At 53.8% G+C, this 5220-nt stretch overlaps 1 long non-coding RNA gene across 1 annotated transcript; it reads right to left on the bottom strand.

The window, feature by feature from the left end:
- Nucleotides 1–519: 519 nt before the first annotated feature.
- Nucleotides 520–4065, bottom strand: LOC139707446 (uncharacterized). Its single transcript, XR_011709015.1, has 2 exons — nucleotides 3977–4065; nucleotides 520–2113 (listed from the first exon to the last, which is right to left on the bottom strand). It is a non-coding gene; the product is annotated as an uncharacterized lncRNA (long non-coding RNA).
- Between the last annotated feature and the right edge of the window lie 1155 nt (nucleotides 4066–5220).

Consider the following 5220-nt stretch of genomic DNA (forward strand, 5'->3'; position numbering starts at 1 on the left):
GGCTCTGAGCCTAAAGGCAAAGGTGACTCTTGGTTCCCTAATTGCTGAATCCTCCCAGTAGCCCCTCAACTGCTGGGGCTGCTTCCCTCAGCTGCGGAACCCCCGCCCGAGGTACCTCTCCAACAGATGGCCCCCAGATAGCTTCTTCTCTCTGACCTGGGAGCTTTCAACCAGCCTGGCAGACTCCCTGGGGACCACCAGGGAAAACAGATGGTCAGGAGAGAAGAGCAGGAGATGGATTTATCGATCGGCAGCCTGGATGTCAGGGATGGGAGGTGGCTTGGCAGACCCGGGCATGGGCAGCCCTGCTCCCTGCAGGTCCTGGAGAGAAGCATGCATGAAGTCCAGCCTGGGACTACAGCCTGGGCCAGGTGACCTGGAGGGGACCCACAACAGAGCTGGGGAGGGCAGGAAGGTCTAAGGGGAATCATGGGCCCTCATACGCCAGTCAGCTGCTTGCCAGGGATGATGGCAAGCACCCATGGGAGATGTGGGGGGAAAATGGGTTACAAAAAGATAGACAAAATCCCCAAGGCAATTTATTGACAGTTGAACTTTAGAGAGAGGTCCACAATTTTGGCTTCTATCACTGGCGTGCAACATGGAGGAAAGCTTTGGAATCAGTAGGACCAGGGTCCCCACGTTGGCGCTGTCCCATGTTGCCATGTGAACTCAAGCAAGGCGCTTAGCATCTCTGGGCCTTAGCCCTACCACAGAGGAAGTGACAGACACTTAGGACCATGGCTGGGCCTGAATAAACTGACGATCTGAAGGTGCCAGGTCTGGCCCATAGAACATCCTCAGACTCAACACCATCCACCAGGAGAAAATGTCACTGCAGCATTTGTCTATGTCAAGTCCAAATTGAAAGCCACAGGGGCACTTGCAGCAGGAATGTTATAACACCAGATCGGTGCCAGCACACAGAGATGGACAGCAAGGGGCCCCTGAGGGGTTGGTCCTGCCTGGAGGACTCAGTCTCTGGAAGAGGATGAGAAGTGGAGGCAGAGAGGATCTGGGGAGGACATGGCCTGAACCAAGGAAGGTAGGTGGGAGGGCCCAGGCAGGGTCTAGGAGCAGGGCCTGCCACCCTGGGGCAGGACCCTACTGGCAGGAGAAGCTGCTAGATAAGGGAGCCTGTTAGGTGGGTGTGACAGTGAGTGGGACACTAGATGGGTCAGGTGAACTGGGAGACAGGAGGACCCTGTGAGGGTTGGGGTGTGACTCTAGGTCAGAGGTAAAGGGACCAGGATAAGGCAGGACGGTGCTTTTGGTTTGCAGACTTCACCCATCCATTAATGCCTCTGGTTCTCCCAGGATGGACAGAAGGACTATCCCTCCTAAGCTTTCTCCCATCCCTGACCACCAGGGCTTCCCACAGGCTGGGAAGGAGGAGTACAGAAGTGGGAACATGTTGAGTCCCAAGCATTCCCCAGAAGTGAGAGAGTCCGTGAGAGCTGGAGAGGCCTTGACCAGGGAGAGATCATGTGGTGGCCGTGATCGGGGAAGAGGAGGAGTCGGGCAGCCTTCTGGGAAGACGGGGAGAGGATGGTTGTGGTGTGCTGGGAATCAGCACCTGGACTTTGCTGGGGGAAAGCAGGCCAAAGGTCCAGGCAGGGCCAAGTCAGGAGCCACGAATTCCAGGCTGAGGGGCTGTTTTCTCCTGTGTGCAGCAAGGGGCTGAGGGGAGCCCAGGAAAGCTTTGAAATCAGTAGGACCAGGGTCCCCATGTTGGCTCTGTCCCACTGGGGCCTACCAGGAGGTCAGGAGGGCAAGGACCCATGCCACGTGGGAGCAGAAAGAAGCACAGCCCTGGTAAGGTGAGAGACCAAGGCTAGACACCTGGGAGTCATGGGTTAGAATGTCCTGCTGCAGCCACGGATGAGGGTGCACAGAGGGTCACCAGACAGTCCTGAGGACTTCCTGGCAGGGAGAAGGAGCTTCGGGAGATGGGGAGGAGTCAGCCAAGCAGAGTTTGGTGCCCAGTAAGGGGACAGCCTTCAAGTAGAAAAGAGAAGGAAGCCAGTCCCGAGGCACAGAGGCTGGGACTTCAGGGGTAGGACAACAGGGAGGGTCTGCTTCCGGGTTAGGTCTTCTCCATCGGAAATAGGACCTGGTGGGAGGTGGAACAAGAAGTCATTTTGGATCCGAATTTTATCTTTACCTCGAACCCACAGTCATTCCTTCATTCAGAGGAATAACTCACCTATCTAAAAAAAAAGCCAAAACAGCGCGAGCGAGTCATCTTTCCTTCCTGTGGTTCAACGTTTCCATCTCACAGTGGGCGTGCCCCTGATCGGGGGTGGGGGGCTGCTCCAGAGCGGATGCTCCTGACCAGCTGCTGTCCTCTGCTGCCCTGCCCTGCTCAGGGAGTCCCCATCCCTGCCAGGAGGTCTTGGGCTCATCTAGAAAGCCCTGGGTTTCTTAAGAGACAACTTTGGAAGTCAAAACCGTGATATCAGAGAGGGAGGACGTGGTGGTGGGACTTGGGGACAGAACTCAGCATTGCCTCTATACCACTCTGTCAGCCCCAAGATGGGGGGACACCAGAGGCTCCATGCCTTGCCTGAGTCCCACGTCTGGTTAAGCAGCAGAGACGGGAATTGAACCCATGACTGGGTGACTCCCAGCCCGCACATCCTTTCCTGCGGGTCAGGCTGTCTCTTGCCCTAAGTTGCACAGGCCAAGAATAGAAGCTAAGACAGGAGGGAATTATTCCTAGCCACACAAGGACTCCGGCTCTGGCGGGTGGTTGGGCTCAGCCACATGACCTCCTCCAGAGGCCCAGCCTCCTAGACCACATTCCAACTCCAGTTTCAGCTGAGGGGTCCTTCCAAGCCACTTGGCCCTTCCCACGCCTCCCCTGTCCACCCCCAAACATCCTGCCTGGCTTCTCTCTATGACCCATGTACTGAAAAGCTGGCCTCAGGGCAGCCAAGGAATCCTCTCAACCTGACCAGCTGGAGACACCACCACTGAGCAGGCGCTGGGGCCGCTCCTGGGCACCAGCAGACACTCTGAAAAGGACTAGATAGGGAGGGAGTTGTTTTTGCCCCAGGTACATCCCACAGATAGGACGGTCCCTGCACAGGCTGACCCCACTTGGACACAGGAACTGGAACCCTTGCACGGCTGGTGGGTATGTACATGGTGCAGCCACTGTGGAACACAGTAGGGAGATTCCTCGAAAAATTAAAAATAGAACTACCATATGATCTCGCAATCTTGCTTCTGGGTATTTATCCAAAAGAATCAAAGACAGGATCTCTCAGAGATGCCTGCTCTCCAGTGTTCACCGTAGCATTGTTCATGTAGCCACAAGGTGGAAAGAGCTCAAGCATCCATCAGCAGATGAATGGAGATAAAAATGTGATATAAAATAAAATGTGACATATAAGAATGTGCTCTCTCTATAATCAACCTCAGCTTTAAAAAAGAAGAGAAGGGAAATTCTGCAATATGTGACAACATGGATGAGCTTGGAGGACATTTGCAAAGTTAAATAAGCCCATCACCGAAGGACAGAGATTTTCGTGATTCTATGTGCATAAGGCTCTAACACAGTTCGACTCATAGGAGCAGAACAGAATGGTGGCTGCCAGGAGCTGGGGGAGCAGCTATTCCACAAGTTCAAGTTTTCAGTAAACTAAGTTGAGTACGATCTATTGATCTTCTACACAACATTGTGTCTATAGTCAGCAAGAATGCATTGTACACCAAAAAAATTTGTTAAAAGGATAGATCTCATGTCAAGTGTTCCAAAATTTTTTGAAAAGCTCATACACTAGAATAAGAGCTGTAGGCATGTTGGTTAATGACTAGTGCTGGTGGCAAATGTTTATGTGATCCGTATCCTGTGCCAGGCCCAGTCTGGAGTCTTATATCAACTTGTTGAACGCAATGGTACTGCAAAGCACCTTTATCGTCTCCACTACACAGGAGAGGAAACTGAGGCACAGAGAATCAAGGAACTTACCCACCGTTGCTCTGCTGCTTCTAGGAACAGAGCTGGGGTTAGAACCTAGGCAGAGGGATCCAGAGTCATCTGCTCCTACTGCTAGCTGCCTCTTGGGACACCAGGACACCCAGCTCTATTTCCTAACACACATCAGGAAGCGAGGAGGTGGATGTGGTGGACTTCATTAGCCGGAGAGAGCATGGAATTTTCCTAAGGGAATAATGGCTGCATCAGACTCTCAACCAAAGAGAAACCCCATCCTCTCTGAAGCCTGATGAAACCCTCAGCTTGGGAATCCCCACGCCACCCTGCCCACGCTGGGTCCTCTTCCTCCCTCCCTTAAGCTCCTGGCGCCTGGGGCAGGGATCTCCCTTGCAGTGTGACCTCGGACAGCTGTGGCTTGCCTCACCTCCCTCCAGGGCAGTCCTTGGAACATGCCCTCTCTGACTTCTCGGGCTCCTAGCTCAGGCTTGGGACGGAGCAGGCACTTGGGAAAGATTGAATTGACACTACCGATACCAGGGCTGGCCCTGACCAGACCATGAGATCGGTAAAATAAGTTTGGTTTATTCTGCCTCCTTCCTTCTCCCTTCCTTCTTCCCTTTCTTCCTTCTCTCCCTCCACTCAAACAGATATTCAGTGTCCACTGTGTACAGCAGCTGGAGACAGCAGGGTAACCTCCAGTGTCCAAGTTCTCCCAGTTACTCAGAGACAGAATAACAAAAAGACAATTGCAGTGTGACGAGTTTTGCAGTGTGACGGGTCTTATCCCAGGGTGGGTCCAGGGGGCATGGGGGCACGTTGGATGGGCAGGCTTAGGCATGGAGGGGGTAGGCAAGGAAGCCATCCCAGAAGTGACTTCTAGACTGAGACTTGAATGTTGAGTGGGAATTTGTCAGGGAGGTGAGGTGGGCCGAGGTGGGGTGGTGGTCTGCCCAGGCGTGGTCTGGTGGTCTGCTTAGGTCGAGGGAGGCGGAACACAGAGCTGTCTAAGGCAGAGGGAGCCACATTTGCCAAGGCCTGGGGGCACGGTGTGCAACTACGCCCTGGGGTGGGCTGGCTGTAACTTGTTGGAGAGGGAGAGAGGAAAGAGCAGGGAATGGCTATCAGATGACTCTTGCAAGTCTAACAGAATTTGGCATTAATCACAAAGGCCCTGGGAAGCCACGTCCAGGATGATGGGCCCAGACCTGTGTTCTAGATGGATCTCCCGGGTTCACCATGGGGACCAGATTGGAAGGTAGGCATGGAGGTGGCAATTA

This window comes from Marmota flaviventris, chromosome 10 (assembly GCF_047511675.1).
Source record: "Marmota flaviventris isolate mMarFla1 chromosome 10, mMarFla1.hap1, whole genome shotgun sequence".
In the NCBI taxonomy this organism is placed as follows: Eukaryota; Metazoa; Chordata; class Mammalia; order Rodentia; family Sciuridae; genus Marmota; species Marmota flaviventris.